This window comes from Paralichthys olivaceus, chromosome 5, assembly GCF_024713975.1.
Source record: "Paralichthys olivaceus isolate ysfri-2021 chromosome 5, ASM2471397v2, whole genome shotgun sequence".
Lineage (NCBI taxonomy): Eukaryota > Metazoa > Chordata > Actinopteri > Pleuronectiformes > Paralichthyidae > Paralichthys > Paralichthys olivaceus.
In genome coordinates, this window is record NC_091097.1 from 6,504,614 (window position 1) to 6,524,737 (window position 20,124).

Consider the following 20,124-nt stretch of genomic DNA (forward strand, 5'->3'; position numbering starts at 1 on the left):
TCATTTAATTATAAAAAATAATGAAAATAAAGTTATTTTATATTTTTTTATTATACATTTTATTTTATCAATTTTATTTTCCAATAAAAAGATACAATAAATAAGAAGAGGGTGAGCTTTTGTTATTTTAGGAAGTCTGTCTCTGCATATGCACCTTCAAAAAGTATTTTTAGAATAACTGCCCGAAACCTGTCCATTCAGTTGATAATATTATTAAAGAAAAAATACTCAGCTGGAAAAATCTGGACCCAGTTTGATCTCTCGCTTCATTAATATATTAAACAATTAATTGATCATTGAATCAGTTGGCAATTTTTTCTCACTAATTTCACAACCAATAGAGCTGTCTCATCACTAGCATCACCACTTCTCTTCTATCATTTCAACTAGTGGTAAAAAGCTGAAGCTTGCTTGACAGTTTTTAATGAACAGTGATGATGTAAAGCTGTGAAGTTTTTTGAAAATAACCAGTTTTCTCTGTAATCCTGGTATAATAAGCTTCATTATTAATTCTGTAGAAGTGAAAAATTAAATAGATCTTAAAACAGAGAGAAAGGGGGTATTACTGAAGTACTGTAGTCTAAACTTTTGCTGCTAAATTAGAAAAATGGTTGTAAAGTAGGATGGCTAGTACTTGGTCTGCCTGCTGAAAATGTTTCCTCAAACTAGGTCGGTATTAAATAGATTTTCAAATGAGGCCTATTGATCTTGTTTGTGTCTATTTAGTCTATTAAGTTTGGAGTGCATGTCTGGATCGAATCAAAGAGAATGATTACATATTCATTTCAGGTTAGCTATTGATGGGCCTGTACACACATCACAGAGTCAGACTAGCTTTTTGACATTTCTTTCCGGGCTCAACCTCTGCATTTTGCATGCGATTGACATTTCCGTGGTATGTATGTGTAAACATACGGATCTTAAGGTATGTCATTCATTCATGTTGCTCATCACTTTCTCTCTGAGGTAAGAGCCCACAGGCAGGTTCAGTACTGGTCATGAATACAAAGAACCTCAGTGTGTAAGAGTGTTCTAATCTTTGCATCTGGGCTAGAGGTAGGTCAGCATTAAGGGTTTTAGTTGGAGTTGAAATGTATTTCACATTGAGGCAATTTGCGACTCACATTTTTGTATCACCATAGTTTAAAGTCATTCATGCCTGTTTAAAAAATTATAAATCTTTGTAATTTATAAGCTGGTATAAAGTGAAACTCAAATCAGACAGCCTCTTCTAGTTTCAAGGTTTATATATAGAATTTAGTGACCTCTAGTGGTGAAGTTGCATGTTGCAGCTGAATACCCCTCACCTCACCTCCCCTTCCAAATGCAGGAGAACCAGTGGTAGCCTTCAGTTGTCATAAAAACTAAAAAGGTGTTTAGTTTGTCCAGTTTGGGCTACTGTAAAAAAGATGGCAGCCTCTTTAGAAAGGCCACGCTCCAGATTTAAATATAAAGCATTAAAACATAAAGGGCCCATTCTAGGGTAAAGAAAACAACAATTCGTACAATTTAGATGATTGCAAACTAGTGAAAACATCACTAGGATTATTTTATATACAATTTCTGCCAATAGATCCCTTTCACCTAAATCTAAAACTTTAAATGTCTTAAATGTCAGGCATCTTTATGAATTGTCTTTATTATGAGACCAATTAGCATCAGTGTGGCTGTTAGGCTTCAGACGTGTTTTTAACAATCCACAACCCTTTTTTTAGAATAATGGTTGACCAGACACAACCAGCTGCCCCTGTGATGTCCTGCTCATCTGTGGTTGGCCGGCATGTGGAGTATGAGTAAGCATCTATTCGGTTATGTTTATTTCGATAGAGGTGGTATTTGAAAGAGAATTAGACTTGGACGATTTTAATGAGAATATCAGAGCTGACTTCTTCTCTGGAGTTGACTGCCACTGTGGGTCTGCTCTGTCAGATGGTTGAACTATTATTGGGTTCTCTGTAGGCTGTTTACATGTCACATTAACATGCAATGCAGAATTATATCCTCAACATTTCTTTTTCATTATTTTAAGAGTCAGAGTATATACCCCAAGAAGTATCGAGGAAGCTTAAAACCTGCTTTGAATCTGCTATAAGCACCAGCATTTGATTTGTGGGAAGGAGATTGCTTTCCTTCATGGCTCTGTTTACACCTGTGACTTGGTTTTCTGTTTGGATACAGCCCAGATACTGTTTGTGTTTGGATTAGTATTTTAATGGCGGTTGTAATTACATTGGGAGGGCCCCTCTTCCACTTTGTTCCGCCTCACAGTGTAAACCCCCCTACAGTCTTCGTAAAGCATGTGTCTTTGTAATATCTTGTCACACAGATACATACGAACACACAAATGCACTCTATCTCAAAAATATTCTGTATTCAAGTCCTACGTAACAGATGTGCGCCCAAACAGTCAACTTGACAAGGAGTCTCTTGCAAGAATATGATAAGGCAATGGCTCACACCCACGCTCGAAGTCTTGTTGATTCTTTCGGCTGTTTGCGTTTGCAGCTTGCCAAGAAGCTCCTGCTTTGGACAGACATGCAGTACTGACACACCTACAGACGGAGAGACCTGACAGACACAGTCCAGCTGGCTAGTCATGGCAGTGGCAAGCAGAACAGATGTGCTAGGGACTTTGATCTAGGTGAGTACCAAATAGGGTGAGGATGTTGGGGGAGGGAAGTGGGGGCATTGGTCTGTTCCAATATTGGGAAATGCCAAGTGTGTGTACGTCTTGGAAAAGTCTTTTTTTTAAAACCATGCTATTTAAACTCAAGGCCACACAGGCCAGTTAAATTAACTGTTTTATTCATTAATCTAACTTGGACCTACTTTATCTTATAAATATTGGTTGGTGCCATGTGTTCTGCACTGATTTGTCAGCCCACGTACAGTATACAGATCAGTATTGTTATAAGTCTACAGTTAATCAGATTAACTTGTTTACTTAGGTTGGAGATATTGTGTTCCTTTGAATCCTGTAGTCCCTAATTTGTCTTTGATAGTCTTCCAGGCAGTTTTAAATTATAGTATTATTGTGCTTTTAGACATGCTCTGAACTCTGCACATTCCACTGAAATTATCTCAGGGATAACAATCAATTCTGACTGTGTTGATGTGCTGTAAACAAAAAAAACATGATTTCTGCAGCTGAATTTGTACATCATGTCCTACCCCCTGCATGTCTGACTCGGACATTAATTTGCTGCGTCCTTCATATGTGAAAGGAAAACTGCGGCACCACTTCAGGTCATGTCTGAAAAAGGATTGAATCATTTATTTTCAAGCAAACTACATTTAGCTTTGCTTTTTAGAAAAAGCAGCAAACACAGAGTTCTCTAGGACTGGACCAAATAGTGGATAAGAAGAACTGGATGGTTTGAATAGAACACACTAGCCTTCAAAAAGAGTGAAGGTGACAGAAGATCTGAAAGCTACCTGTCGAGGAATACCAAGTAGCTAAAAGAACAGAGGATGCAAAAGACAGTTGATCACGTTGGCAGCTGAATATAAAGTTTCAGGAAGTATTCAGCTGTCATTTAAAAGTGGAAATCGCATACACTTATAATAAAAAAGAAAAGAGGAAGGAGATCAAGATTTTTAAAGGGCAAATGAGGGCAGAGGTACCGAGTATGTGTTAACATGAGAGGCCAAAGAAGGAGAAGGATGAAAATAAAGAGAACAAAATAAATCCTTCAGGGGAAATTATGTGGGCCTGTGTGTTTCATGCCTCCCCCCAAAATGTCTATGTTAATTAGGTAATGTGAAACTAGCAAGAACAGCAAGACAGCAAGAAGAAAGCAAGAGCAAAAATTGTGTGGAAATACAGTGTAATACAGCACACTCCATTCAGTTGGAGGCGATAAGACTTTTGCTATTTTGTTGGTGCTGAGACAAGAAAATAGTACATGATAGATGCATTATTGATGTGATATAATAGCCTGCTGATGTGTACAGGTTTGCTGCTGTTCATTTTGGTTTAAGCTCAAAGCACAATGTAGAGACAAGAAATGCCAGGTCACAGTTAAAGTCTTTTCCCACATGTTTGGAGTATGATTTACCTTCATATATATTCAAAGTGAAACTAGCATTTCTCTTTGGCAGTGTCTTCTCAAATCAGTGTTGCTGTATATCCATGAAAATTAAATCTGTGTGTAGGATTTGTTGGGAAATGCCGGCATATATATTTTTTTCACCCTCTCTCCATATTATCACGCACGACAGCGAGTTGCGACATAATTTCAGTTCTCTTGGGAAACAGTTATGGGTTTTCTTTTTGCACAAGACAGGATGTGTTGTGTGTTTCCCTTGTGTAAACGCGTGTGACAGACAGTCCTTACTGACCCTGCAGTTAAATCCAATTTTCTGTGATTACAATGACAAGTGTCTTCGTATGGATACTTAGTAATTAGTCAAGAGAAGATGCAGAAAGGTTGGTGTTAGTGGGGCAATAGAAGACCTGTCAGAGTGCCCAACTCATCTTATCCCCTCCCAAAATCTGCCAGGAGGCTTGTGTGGGGTCCGCCCCCCCCCGGTCCCCTCTCTCACACTTGGCTGCTCCAGTTAATTGAAGCTACTTCAGATCAGTCAGAGGAGCTGGATCTGCACGCCTGAACAGACCACGCCGCTCACCTAATCTGTCACTCAACACCGCCAGAAGCCCACCACACACACAACCACATCCCCCACACATCGTCCACTTTTACATTTACTATCCCCAAGACTCCGCAGGGGAGACGCACAGTATACGCCCACACCAACCCACATCATCAGATCCTTTCCAGTTGTAGTCTAAGCCAGGGTGCTTCTAGTCCGCCTCGTAGGAGTGTATTTAAACCTGTGCTTTTTTCATTCAGACAGGTGAGTTAGCATCACATAAAACTCTACTGAGACGCCTCAGAAATATGGATTAACATTGAACTGCAAAGCTCTTTATTAGGAGTTAGACCTTCTAAAAGATGTGACCCTGCAATGGAGTTTAATGGCTGTAAGGAGATGGAAATTGTCATCTGATAGCTGATACTTACTCAGGCCAAGCATAACAAAACGAACCAAGGGCAAACTCACACTCAAGATGCAGTGAAATGTCTTTTGAGTACATTGCACATTTATACAACTCTAAAGCTCAGTGCAAACAAAGAGCCAAATCTGTCCACACAATAGCTTAAGTGACATGGACAGTAATTGGATTTGTTTCGTTTGCCTCTCACATGGCTTTTGTCGATAGTTTATGGCTGAATTGAAAATTGTCCACAGTTTTCATAAAAGCAACCACTGCATAAAGCAAAAAAGAAACAACCTGTTCCCTGATTTGGATCAAAACAAACTCAGTAACGTAAGTCCATAAATGTGATACCTTCATCCTCCCTGCAGAGATTTTCTTTTCCTTTGGCCAAAGCACACGTTCAGATGCACAACAAGCACCTCATAGGAAAAAAAATAGGTTGTTAGTTCTTTCCATAGACTGTATGTCAAGATGGAACGCATCACTGCTCCCCAAAAGTGAAACCAGAGTGTCTCGATCGCTACCTGGTGGATGGTTGCAGTACAGGTCATAAACCCTTCCACCTCCATGTTAGTAGACAGGACATGGACCAAACAAAAAATTAGTATCGGTTGTCATTTGAGGTCGTTCTTTTTTTTTGGAGGTTTGTTTTCAGTTACTTATTTGATGAGACTGACTCCTGATTGGCTGAGTGCAAATGTCAAAGGGACCTTGCTACTGTGGCACAATCACCCGATCGATGCTGAAGATGATGGTGATGTTCATATGTGGGATATTTTAGCTTCATCTCTAGATAGTGGGAGGAAGTGGAGAAGCGACCATTTTGTATACAGTCTATTGTATTTTTCAAAGTGTTTGGAACTCTATTAGAGGTAATGTCCTATCACACCATGTTTAAAAAAGTACAAAATTAAAAAGGTTCCTCCCTGCTCCAAAATGAAATTACTACTTGTTTGGTTCATACCCCACACGTCCACAAAATTTATGAGAATCAGTTCAATTGTTTTTGTGTATTCTTGCTAACAAAACACAGAAACAAACGTCCATGTATGCATAACTTCCTGGGGAGGGTAATTATATGAAGGTTTATGGTGTAGGGTTTATATTGTTTAGTAAAAGTCTTTTTAAGCTACTAAAACTACCTGGTCAAGAAGATAATGTGGTCATGTTTCAAAGAAACCAAAAAAGACAGGTCCTCCTTGGAACAAATCGTTGCTCTATAGGTAAATAAAGTCTCACAGGACCGTTCTTAGGGCCGCTGCAGGTCAATTTAGCAGAAGGTTGATGGTTCGATCTCTGGCTCCTTGAGTCTGCATTCCGATGTGTGCTTTTGCAATATACTGAACCACACATTGCCCCTTGAGGACGTTTAGCGGTAGCGTGTGATAGTAAAGCACTCCATGTGGCTTCTACTACATAAGCACAGTCCATTCTCTGGGAAAAATGGCTCAATGTCTTGCTCAGTGGCACATTGGGAAGTTAAGGGATCATCACTGCAACTTGCCAATCTGACATCCTGCAGGTATTCTACAGAGTTAAACAGTTTACTCTTAAATATGGTTGTATTCTTTTTTCTTCTCCTTGTTCAGCGGCGCGTCATCCCATAACACTGAGCACTGGGAATGTGTGGAGGAAAGCCACAGGGAATAGATCTTTTTAAAACAACCCACTTGGGAGTGAACGTCTAAAATGAGAAGTGGGGCTTGTGTATTGTTTGAAATGCCAGGCTTCTCCTCATTCTGTGTGCATTCTGGTGCAAGTCTTTGGTTGTAGCTCAGTCAGCTGACATTTAATACTCGGCCATTGCCTACTCTGCCGCTGCTTTAGTATAGGCTCGGTTGTTCATTGGCATGAATATGAACAGACAGATGTGACAGCTGGCCAGCCATATGTGACAAGCCTTTTAGATCTTTACGCCTTAATTATTCCTTCCCTTGGGACCAATATTGACATTTTAGGTCTTAACACTCAGACCTTATAAACTGCCAGCCTCCGGTTGGCATTATCCATCTCTTGGCAACCTCCTAGCAGACGAGAAAGGCACTTGATATCTGCTCACGGCTAAATTTGTGTCTGTCAGCTGCTTTCACACTTATAACAGTGTTGTAAAAATGATTGTCAGTATATCATGTCTGTTGTTTACTGATGAGTAGCTCTTTTTCCTTGATGACGATTCAATTGAAGCGTTTTCCCCTCTCTGAGGTTGGAAAGCATCGTTTTCATGAATTTTTTGTGAGTGGGTGTTAAAAAAATCCTTAGAGACTCGCTGTGATTAGAGGCTATACACATAAAATTAACTTAATTAATAACTGTAAGTTGTTTTATTCTGAACACCGTATGATTAAATATCAACATTTCCTGCAATGTTCACACTGCTCCAATGATCCTGCTGCAGCAAGCATGTATTATTATTTTCATCTTATTCAGATGAGAACACATTTATTATCTCATGTGTTATGTTGAATTAGCCACAGCCAAACCTTTTTCATATTCTAAGAGAAAACACACTCATGTGTTTTATTTATCAAATTGTTGTATAAATGGTGCTCATAGGGGTGCAGGCAGCTCTATCATTCTTTTTATAGACCTTTTTTCCTTTCAGTCACTTTTTCTATCTCTCTGTTCCTGTCTTTCTGTCTGTCTCACCTGGGTCCTCTCACACATTCTCATTTCTCTTGTTATCCCAGGTCCTAATTTCAGTTGCTGCGGCAACCCCGCGACTCCCTCCGCTTTTATGCCTCCCCATTCGTCTCTCTGAGCTCCTTGTTAAGTGCGGCGGAGTTGGTTAATGATTGTGTTTTATTATTTATTTTTCCTCCAGTAGAATTTTGTTTGATGGGCCATCCATGTCTTTACCCTTGACTAGGTCTGCCATTTTTTTTTTCCTACTGTATCTTTATTTTATTTATTTCCTGCTTACTTGTTTCCTTTCGTTCTGACTTGTCTCTTTGGTTTATCTCCCCCCTCGCTTTCTTGTTTTGTTGTATTTTCTTGTTTTTCTCATGACTCCGCAGACTGCCACTGCCAGCCGTCAGTCATGCAGTAAATTGTGGTCATTCAAGGACACTAGGTGGACCGTCACTGCCTATCCAATTGCAGACGCAAATTAGTTTGCTCAGTGTGCCTTGTCTGTTTGTTTTTATGCAGATCAAGTTTTAATGGAGTTCAGCCAAACTCTGTCTTCAACTATTTCAGTGAAAAACCCAATTAGACACACACATGCAATACATTTGTTACATATCTTAAGATTCTATGATATTGATTGTTTACCTTTTTGAAATATCAGAGTGGAAGAGGTACTGGGAAGTTGCAATCAGGTAAAAGTACTGTTATTCAAGACATTCTATTCATGTAGAAGTAAAATTACTTGTATCATAATTGAAATGCAAAGTAAGTAAGTTAAAGTGCACTTATAATGGGAGGAGTAAAATGTTGTGTAGTGGTAATGATGTATGATAAAACTAATAAATTAAAGAACATCTTTAGGCTGCCATTAATATTTCAATGCATATCTGCCGTCCCTGGATGAAAACCAATACATTCCTTTCAGGCATTTTGCAGGCTGTGCATAGAACTGATAATTAATAATTGATAATTACAAGTCTATGGACACCACGGTGGGTGTCCATTAACTCAGAAGCAATATTAAGCTAGATAAATGAAATAACAGAATAAAGCAACATAAATAGCAGAGAACATAAACTCCACAGCAGCTGCACATTCTAAAATATCACCTGTCCAGTTAGACCCTGAGCTGAATGAGCTCTGCAGTCACATCAGTGTTTATCAAAAAAGGTGATTACATTCCTCACTGGCAAAAGTAGAAGTCACAGCTAAAGGATCAACCGTCACTATTTCAGAGTTTAGCCAGACCCAGCATGCATGTGTCGGTCATGCAACGTGGCAGGTGTCTTTGATTTGGGACACTGGCTACGGTCAGCCGGGTGGCGCTTCCAATCAGCAGCTTCTTCTCCGATGCAGCTGCTGATTTGGCTCTTGTAATTTGTTGCACTCTCACACAATTAATCATAACTTCTAATGATTTAAATTCATCGCAAAGTAAAATAATTGAATTAAAATACTTAATAAGTATGACTGCTTTTTAAAAAACACTCAAAAAGTACACAAAAAAATGGGCTTTCCTACACTAATGTACTTTAACCATTTGAGACAATATTTTTTATTACACAGCAATACCACCATGTACTAGAGTTCACTTATTATTTTTTAAGTGCTGAAATGATTACATCGTCTGTTTTCAGTAAAAGCAGATGAGCACAAATTGGTTCCACTTGCATGCAGGACATTTATTTTTCTTCCTTTTTTTGATTTGTGCAGCAGGTGCATCCTTGAAAGGTTTTCAGTTGGATGCTGACTTTCTTAGTGTTGTTAAGTGGATAACGTGTTGTTGTAAATATCAAAGCAGGGAATTATCCTCCAATTGTTCATCATGTTCAGGTTTTAGATATACACAAACAGGGAGGAAGTAAAATTTTGCAATTCAATATTCTTCAGGACAGATATCCACAGCCCAAAAAATAGAGAAATGAAAAATATTTTGGGCAATTATTCCAAGATACGTGAGCTGACTTGTATATTGTGCATCGCTACAGGAAGCTTAAATTCATTTTGATGACATACTGAGTTCTGCTTGTTCAATATAGATGCATCATGGGACTGAACAGCCTTTCTTTCTTTGTCTCCTTCTTTGTTTCCTGTTGTTCATCCTTTCCTCCCTCACTTACTCTGTTTTCATTCTCCACACAAAACCACAATAGCATCTCTGAAACTGTTACATTGTGGATATTGTAGTGATAAAACCTGCATGTCTAAAACTGAGGTTTTGAGAAAATGGCTAATCCTGTTAGTTCATCCTGCTTTCCCGAAAGTAACAGACACTGGAATTTGTTTTATTTTGACAACTGTCTCCTTTTTTCTCAGTTTCTTTGTCTTTCCTTCCTTTTTCTCTGCCTTAATCTTATTTTTTCATAGGTCATCTTATTCTGAACAAAACCTGTTTATGTTTGGATATATCAGTGTAAGAAAAACCAAGGTCCATCACCTGCACAGTTTGTGTGCTTTCTCTCCTCTATCTTATCATACTACTTGTTTATTACCAAGTCTTTTTATCTTGATGTATTTACATTTTCAATATGGTCCAAGATTAATGCTGTCTGGCTTCCCACTGGTATTTTTCTCTTCTCGTCATTCTTTGTCTGGGTAGCTGCTGCTGTCCATCCGTACATCACTGCCTCTTTTTGCCACCATCTTGGCATCTGCCACGGCGCAGAAAGTCTTTCTAGTTTTTTGATCAGCGTTCAGAGATAGGAATGTGACTGCCTGGCTCAAATTACTCCATCAGGGGGTGATAATCTGTGAAGTTAGTTTCCACTAAAGGTAACCCAATGTCACCTATTTGTCAGAGCCATTTAGACAAAAGACGAAATGTGTGGAAAAGTTAACACAAGTAATTTGAAATGGCAGAATCAACAGAGACGATGAGTTTTAGGGCTAAAAGTTTGATAGTGGCTGGAGTGCTCTCAGATATAGTAAAAAGAGAAGGGGGTGAATTGTGAAGGCTTTGATTCAGAGCGTAACTGTTGGTTACGGTCCCAGATTTACTGTGGCAGTGTGAAATGTCAGTGTGTGTTTGCGTGTGTGTGTTTGTGGTAGTCTAGCAGCTTTATCGGCCTGGCATTTCCTGCTTTCAGAAGCGACTACAGCACCAGGCAACATCTGATGACCCTCCAAAAGGCGCTGCGCTGCAAAGAATATTGAGGGGGAATTCATGTAACCTTAAGAGGAATTACCACGGCATGGATTTGGAGGATGACACACACGGTTTCATCACCTTTACTAATGCCAGCAGTTATTTTGTGGGTGTTATCTTAATAGTGTTGTGGGAGTTTGGATTTGATTCTTCCATAGTGGCTTTTCTATGAGTCCCTGTATGCAGGTAAAGAACTGATATCAAATCACGCCGGTGGCTGATTAATACAGATGATATGACACATTCACATAGTTGTCAGCTTGTGGCTGCAACTTTTCAGTCTTTTCCACTTCAGTTCTGCAAGGATCTAGTTTGGCATTTAGGTGCCAGCAGCCAAACCGAGATGTGCGACTCCAGGCACTCAACGCCCACCACTATCTCAACTAGGGTTCTTCTGGGAGTGAATATTGAAAATGTCACTAGAAAATTATGTAAATATTGAAACTGTTGAGAATTTTAGTTTATTTAATGCCGTGTATCTCCTCAAAAGAAGATTACATACAGATATACATTCAAACTTAAAGTGGTGTCATCGAAACCACATTAACATATCATACTCTAAACAACTGGGATACTTAATGCATGCATAATTAGCAAGACAACTTTAAAAAACACAGCATCATTTTGCACCAGGTATATGAAAGGAACTTTTAAGTACAAGGGTCTTGGAGCTCATAGATGTGTTGGTTTTAAAAATGGGCAGTGGAAGACAATTATGTGATTGACCAACAAAAGCCTGAATTCACTGTTATTTTAAGGGAACATTATCAAGAAAGTCATATGCAGACCTGTTTCCTTTGCAGTAAAGTGTTAATTAAATCATTAAAACCATCATAATAAGATAAACTATTTTAATTTGCCATGGTGAGAACATGCCTGGATTTTTAAGGGGCTGGAAAATGACACTGAAAAAGTACAACCCTCTTGAATCATGCATCATTTGTCCGCTGTCATACTATAGACTGTATACAAGCCAAAGCATCTCAATCACCACCTTGTGGCTGGCTGCAGTGCTGCCTCCTCCATGTTAGCAGATGGAGCATGTACCAAACTTAAAAGTACATATCGAATACATACACAACACAAGATGGCTTTAGTCATTTTAGGTAGCTCAGGTTAGGAAGTTCACATGGATGTATGTTCTGGTGCTCATGTTTCTAGTTATAGGATATAAAAAGAGGGTGAAAGTGACAGCCAACACTGACTAGTTATTGGTTGAGCTGAAGTATTGGCAGGACATCGCTACTATGATTACCACTGCACAGAGTCTCGCAGCAAATGACATCATCGGCACAAATTGGCAGCGTTCTGGGAAATCAATTCGATATTTGAGATCTGCTGTCCGCTCAGATGTTGGACTCTTACACAAGCTGAAGGCATTGGTGATATTGCACACACACATTCAACAAGCGACTAATGGACTCTTAGTGTGGTTTGTTTATATAACTTGTTTCATGATGATTGCATTTTCATTATATGTATTTATGCTTATCATGTTCTGTTATGATGTGTATGGGTTATGTGTTGGTTGTTTGCAAACCAAATTCCCCCTCAGGGACAATAAACACCTTAACTCTTAATCTTCATATGCAGGATATTTGGCTTCATTTCTTGATATCGGAAGGAAGTGGGATAGTGTTATCCATTTTTATATATAGTTTGTGTTTAACTAGCAAAGGTGGTATTGGAAACAAGCTGAATGCACTTTAGACCATTTGTTCATTAAAATAGAGTCCTGAGTATCGAGTACACACTCATGCAACTATTGTATTTTTTCAATAGCACTTGTATAAAAAAATCCAATCAGTATCTTGAGCCAAGTTTTGCTGATGTTTCCATTCTAAAAGTTTATGTTTTTGCACTTGTGTTCTCATCTGACCGGCAGTATTTTTATGGGCTTGCTCTAACTGGCATTTTCTTTTTTTTATTATCAGGTTTGTAGTTTGACACTTTTCAGAGTAACATGGCTCATTTCCAGCCCTCACTGTATAATATATGTGCTTTTTAATGTATAGATAACAATGTATAAAAGGTGAGGAGATCACTTTTGGTTTCAAAAGACGATCCATCTTTTATGAATTTAATGGAGAGCATTTAACATTCTCCCTGAATATAAATGAATGTGAATGTGAGTGTGTGCATGTGTGTAAATGTGGTAATTGGGAGGCAGAGTGACGTTGGGGCACACAAAGGAGTAACCCTTGTCGTACCAAGTGCAACCGATGGATAGAACTGAACTTATTAGCGCAGCTACCTTTCCTCTCCCTCCCTTTCACTGAAAAGAGCAACAGTAAAGAAATAAGACAGAGAGCACTGTGTGCAACTGTCTCCCTGTCTCCGAATCTCCTGCTCTCGACTGGATTTCCACTATGTATAAGTGCATCTCTGTATCCTGCAACTAAAGGGATTGAGAGAAGCTGAATAGGAATATTTCTTAGGAGTTAAATAATGATATAGATGCATTCACTCCTTTAATTAGAAAGACAGTGTTTTTAAAACCATTGGGTTGTACATTACTTTATTGTTATTTATTATTATTGTTATTTTATAGATGTTGAAATGCATGGGTGCTTTAAAATGTGGCCTCATGTTAGAAGACACTAAAGAAGAATAACATCTTCTCTTGCATTTTCCTTAAGACTTCACACTTTTCTTGTTAATGTATGTTTCTGTATGTAAAAAGACGATTTATTCACCTCAGTAGAGCAGATGGAAACACACATACCTCTCATGATGCAACATTTCAAAAAATGTTTGTTTTGCGTTCTTGCATGTCTGATATTTCTACTACTATTTTCACTGATTTCATGCTTCAATCAGCCAGACATAATTTTTCAACATAATTTGTCTGTACCTTCCACAAACATTATTTGAAAATGTGAAATAAGCTGGGATACTTTGGCTTCATTTATATAGTTGGAGGATGTGGCCATGTGTCGTCCATCTTTATATACAGTCACTGGTCCAAACTGGCCTGCTTGGTCACTGTCGCTCCATAGTATCACCCCAATTTTCGTCTTTGCTCACCAGGACCAAGCTTTGCGACCTGAACATAAACATACAACATTCTGTTGTTTTTCTTGGAAGGGTGACCCAGGACCACAGCTTCCGATGACCCTGCACAGTGGCTCCCTGTCACTGTGGTTACTGCTGAATGGTCTCAGATGTAAGCTTCTCCAGGGAGAGGGAGATTAAAAGTGACATTTGGTAGGAAGCAGGAATATTGTTCCCTGCTGTGAAGATATGCACTTGCACAGATGAATGGCAGTTTAAACCCCATCTCTTCTCCTATGGCATAAAAATGGCCCTTGATTCCACAAGAAGATGTTTTTATTGATATTTGGTTCAGTGATGTTTCTCTTGACCAGCTCTTCTTTCTCTAGAGGCAGACATACATTGGATCTGTGAGAGGAACCTAAACAGCTCAATGTATGGTCTCGTACCGGCTGCTGTCAATTATATTACCTTTATTTGAGGACACGTTCCGACATTTCTTCGGTTCACACCAGCTTTCTTACACTATTGCTCCTTCTCCTCCTTTTTTTTTATTTTGCCCACACGACTCACTCTATTTAAGATGGCATCTCACAAATTCACTGACTTCATTATAATTGTTGGAGCGAAGAGAGGAAAAGGGTGAGGAGGAAATGAAAAGTAAGGGAGGAAAAAATCTGAAATCGCTCCCCTATTTACTCATCCACTGCTGTCCACAAGTTAAACATTTCAAAAACACAGTAGTCCACTCTGTTGTGAGCTTTCATACACTCAACACAAAAATATTTTGTGTCACCATTGTGGTCTTAAGAGCAGAAATGAAAATGTTTTTCAGGGTATTTTTAATGGCTTGTACTTGTGTTTGTCAAAACATAATTTCGACTCCTAAAAAAATTGATGAAGGGGTATTTTATAGCAAATTAATGAGGAGCCATTCTGAACAAAGCACCATAGTAAAGGGGGAACTGAAATGAGCCTTTATAGCTGTCTGGAGATGGGCGTAAAGCAGTTTTACCTCAGGCTACATTTCTGTGCCAAACCAAGCTGACATGATTTCAAACTGTAATTAAAATGGAAAACAACATGAGGAGGAGATTGGTGACCAAAGTCTGACATGGTCTTAACCTTTATGTGTGGAATTCTAATAATATCATGACATGCTTTAAACACCGAATCGATTTTTGCAAAAATGTTGTGCTACTCTATTAAATGTCATCACACAAGTTCGGATTTCTTGACAGGAAAACATTACAGGAAATATTGGAGATGGAAATATTAGACTTGCTTTGTTGTTGCTGGTATTTTATCAAGCTTATAGCAAAGGTAGTCTGTCTCATCAAGAGTGGCTTCTCCTTATTGTTCATTCAATGCTGTATTAGGAGGTTGGTTAACTTTGGTTTCCCTTAAGTTGTTAATTAGTTTATTGATTCATTTGATGCTATTGGGGGGGGGGGGGGGACCCCGAGACACCGATACCCAGACACCCCGGCTCTTTCACACTATCACTATTGCGCAGACTCTGGCTCCAAATGTGTAAGAGGGCAGCGCAGTATATTTTAGCCTAATTTCGCGATAGTGGGAGGAAGCTACATCTTATATGCAGTCTATGGTTTGCTCTATTTTGGGATGTGAGAAACATTTTTAACTTCTTTACTCAGTATTTTAACTATTAAATATATTTTACGAGGTTAACTGTATCATTAATGATAACCCATAAAACTGGTTCTTAATTTTTTAGCCTATTCTTATGGTTCAGCTATCTAATTTTGCATCATGCTTTAGTTTGTTTAAGCTGAAACCTCTTGGCATATAAAGGTATTGACTCTTTGCATACATGATGCCCAACACCCTCCGTGAAAAGAGAAGGATCAGAAGAGATTAGACAAGTGGAAGGGATAAAGATAGAGCTAAAGACAGGCTTTGTTTTTGGTCCCCTTATGATCCAGGGCTCCTGCTAATTACCAAGCTCTCTGGTCCTTGCTAAACGTGTTTGAAATCCACTGGATGCAGATAATTGAGCTGGAAATGTGTTACATGACAAAGTCACACTGAAGGACAACCAATGAAAAAAGCTTCCTCTCCACTCCCCCCCCCCTCCTTGTTTTCTCTGTCAGGCTCACTTTTGGAATAAAACTCCCCCAAATGATTAATTCCATGGCATTTGTCTTTGTTGTTTGTCAAGATTGAAGCTTAAGGGACATTTGAGCCACCTATTGTGATAAGCTATAGTCAAAACAGAGACAGGCATATGGCTTGCATGTCAGAGAAGCCTGTGTTTTCTTGTTCCTAAAATAATTGCTTTTAGCCCACAGTTTAAGGATGTGGCTCTAAAAATCCCTCACACATCATCTTAGCAAAGTAGAAAATGTTTTATAGCCACAGGCTTTCTGTTTCGGTCCGTGCAGGTTTTCTCTCAGCTTCGCAGTGGCTTGTGCTTAAAATTTTGTACAGCCTGAATCTCAAATTGATTTCAGAGCTTCATATGAAAATTGATTTACTGACTTGGACACATAGATAGTGCGCAGAGATGCAGGCCTCCCCTGAGAATGCTGGAGTAAAGTGGAAACAAGGTGAAGAGAGACTCCCTTTCTTTCTATTTGCATTTTAATTATAAATTGCATCATTGCACTGAGTGCAGTAACAAAACAAATCCCTCTCCCTCCATTCACTCCTCCCTTTTGCTTCAAGCTCGGCTCATTTCATGAGAATGAAACTTCATGCAGAGAGGCTCTGCAGGGCAGAAAATAAACAGGGAGGGTAAAAAAAAAACCACAAGATCACATCCAATACAAACATTGCTGCACAAGTATATTGTCTATCATCTTTGTTCAGGGAACGAAGAGGTACTCTGATCACTCATTCACTCAGCCACAACATATATATGATGTGTGTGTGAGTCTACATGTATAAATATATATGTGCATATATTAAAGGGGTGTCACAATATAATAATGTGTAAATTAATTCAGCTCTGTTAAATAATTTTCATTTCTCTTCATTGTGATACAGTAACTATCTGGTTCACACTCCAACATGGTAAGTATTAAATATTAGTTCCAATTATTATTTCTGCCATATGTGCGGAACGAAACCTCTCTCTCTCTCTCTCTCTCTCTCTCTCTAGCTCTCTCTCTCTCTTTGTGAGAATGCTGGAGCCACGTCGTAGATACAGGGGTGTTGCAAAAGGCAAAGCAGGCAATGACCTGGGGCCCTGAGCTGAGAGGGTCCCCCCCAGAGAATGGCTGATCCACAGCATCAACAATTTTGTTACCTCTTTAAATTCCATAATCGGATATACAGGAGGATGCAACAACACCACAGTCACAAACCCCCTGCCACAACGCTTTTTCCATAAAGCATTGTCATTTCAGAGGTTTGGTTGAGTTGAATGCTTATCATGTATCATGTGTTTATTGGAGGGTGGCTTCAGTTTGGTTCAATGTAGCAGCTCCCCGGTCCCCTTTTTCTTCGGGACCCCAATATCCCTTGAAATGTTGCTGCTTATGGGTCTCTGCCATTACCAAGAAATCAGAGTATATAATTTTTATCCTTTCAACTCTCAAGTTACTGTGGATTCGCTCTGTGTGTAAGTGTGTTATGTGTGCGTGTTGTGCTGTGGGTGTATAGCTGGTTGATTGATCACACTGAGTAGAGCACAAGGACAGGTTGTAAGAGCTCAGACTGACAGGCTTCAGATGTGAGGCTCCAGGATGACCAGTGTTAATGTACACATACACTGGAATTTATTTACAAGGGTTGTGTGTGAAAACCACATGCCTCTGTTACTGCTGTGAAATAAGTACAGCAGCGGTGCAAGGTTCTTTTTTAGGTCAGTCTTATTGAATAAGTAATATCTGATATTTCTAGCTGAGTGCGCAAAAAACTGCAGAGGAGTATGCAAATAGATTGATTTGCATGTGTAATGTGTTTCACGGGAAGTCATTGCAGTATAAAGGTATTTGTGTTTGTATAACACAAGACAATTTATTTATCAGACATTCACAAAGTGCAGCTTTGTGGCAAAATGCGAGACAAAGCTTTAACGTTCTTTTTTGTGACTTGTAAAGACGAATAAATATCTTTGATAACACTCAAATTAAGGTATTGATGTTACCGCTCACTTTAAGGTGAAGCCGTGATATTAACATCAGTGTTTGGGCTTAGCAATCTCACTGTGACATATTGTTTCACTTTTTTATTTTCTTATCTTAGCTGCACAGATGAATATTTTTTATATCTTCTAAAGTAGGAAATGCGATCAAATCAAAGCGTTAAGGAAGAATTGTGACATTGGCATGGTTGCCTGGTTTTCTAGCAATTTTGTGGGTTTAAAAGGGAACATTTTAAGTCTGGATGATGGTTTAAAAAGGAGAGAAATAACAAGACAGAGGAAAAGAAAGCGAGACAGTCAGAGAAGACACCATCAGTGATATGGAGAGGGATGGTGATGTTCTTTCACCGGGGTTAACTCCACGGTTCAGAGAGGGCCTCTGTCTCTGCCAGCGCCTCTTAATCCATCATACCTCCTGCGGCCCTGGATCCGACACACTCCAGTGTCTCCTCAACGCGGCCGCCGAGTCTGTGCTCAGCCCTGTCATGCTTGTGTGCCCACTTGTCCTGGCATTCTCTTATCCCTGTTTTCACCCTCCTTTTCTCTCTCTCAGTGAGTGTCAGGGCTTTCAGCAGTGCCTCGGGCAACATGGACGGACACTGTTCTAGAGCAGAAATGTTTTCATACATGCTCCACATCCCGTCTTGTTCACACGTGTATATGTATGTGTGTGTGTGTGTGTGTGTGTGTGTGTGTGTGTGCGTGTGTGTCTTTCATTCGCACATCAGAGAAAATTCTTCTCTTCTGTCAATTTTGCCTGCCAGACTCACCTGCGGCAGCTTCTAATATAGTTTAGATTTTCTTGCCAATAATGTCAGAGACAACTCCGGGTTACTTTCCTCCCTCACGAACGTCTGCCTGACAGCTGCCAAAACTCCTGAGTCTTACACTTACAACTCCTGTGTAAGTGCGTATTTGACATGAAGTGCACCTCCAGTTGTCCAGCTGTGTATGATAATTTTTTGGGGAGAAATGGGGGGTCAGCTTACTTCACTTGATCAGTCTTGCTGATCCCCCGGATGCATTTGCACATGCTGCCTGTAAGATTTTATTAGAGCTGCAGTCTGCCTTTAATGGAATCTGACCTTATAATGAACAGGCTTCGTTAACCCTCTGTCAGATTCCTCACCAGAGCTGAAGGGAAGAGGGTGGTGATGGGAGAGGGGGAGGGGGGGTTGTTTGAAGAGCACACGGTTGACTATCAGCAGTGTAAGAGCGAACTAGCATGTGGGTGTTTGAATTACGTTCAGACATGCGTCATGCATACGCTCAAGGCTGCAGCACTTTGTCACTTAGCCTCAGCTTTTTTTGCATTTTTTCACTCCCTCACTTGTACTTTGTCTCTCTAAACTCTGCAGCCCATCTCTGTACCTCACTGTTACCTTCGCTGCCTATTGTCTCACAAGGTGACCCTCCAAACACTCCACGATAGCTGCTGTGATCGCAGCCTTTTCTCCAGCAGCCAAAATCACGCAGCTCCACCCTCTGTCCACCTGGTGGTGTTGTCTCGGCATCGTACCACCCATTTTCATCTCTTCCCAGCAGTAAGAGGGACCCTGAGGGAGAGGCTAGTGGGTGGTTCTGTGTATTTGATGTTTCCCTTTCATTTTGCAAGTTAAAGGGAATTTAGATAGAGACAAATTTGTGTGTGTGGGAGGGGGGGGGGGGGGGGGGGGGGTTGCTTGCAGTGTCTTTTTGTTTTTTTCCCTTTTTTATAATGACTTTATTTTCTGTTGAGCATCTGAGCAATATCTGTAATGAATTCCAGGAGGATATCCATTACTCTATTCTGTCGGTCTTCACCTCCTACTCCTCAGCAGGCCTCATCGCCTCAAGTCCCTGCCATATGGCCTTACTTTGGGACAAACTTGACAATTTCTTAAAAATCCATTGGTTTAACATATAATGCATGTATCATCATGTAATGGACTTATAACAATCTTGAGGAAAACGCCACTTCCTCCCACTATCCAGAAATGTTGCCAAAATATTCCTAAAATGAATAACCCGCCATCTTGTGGGGATAACCTCATTTGGAGTCTGCTCAATAGTGATAAAAGGATGGAGCAGCGGAATTGAGATCCTACTGATTCATGCCGTTGGCCAATCAGGAGTCAGTTGAAAATATCAGTCCCAATGTCTCCCCATATTTTTTATAGGCTCAAATAACTAATTAAACCCAAACCTATCAGCGACATAAACAAATGAGCAATAGTGTGTGATAAGAACCACCTCAAACAACAAAAA

The 20,124-nt window shown here is 39.7% G+C and overlaps 1 protein-coding gene across 4 annotated transcripts in view; it reads left to right on the forward strand.

The window, feature by feature from the left end:
- Window positions 1-20,124, forward strand: part of spop (speckle type BTB/POZ protein) — a 93,088-nt gene that overhangs the window by 18,161 nt on the left and 54,803 nt on the right. For 2 of the 4 annotated variants that reach the window (XM_020094185.2, XM_020094186.2), the window contains one exon: window positions 2,506-2,641. The exons of the other annotated variants lie outside the window; for them this stretch is intronic. The gene's annotated coding sequence lies outside the window, so the exon portion shown is untranslated. The remainder of the gene's footprint in view (window positions 1-2,505; window positions 2,642-20,124) is intronic. 4 annotated transcript variants of the gene reach the window in all.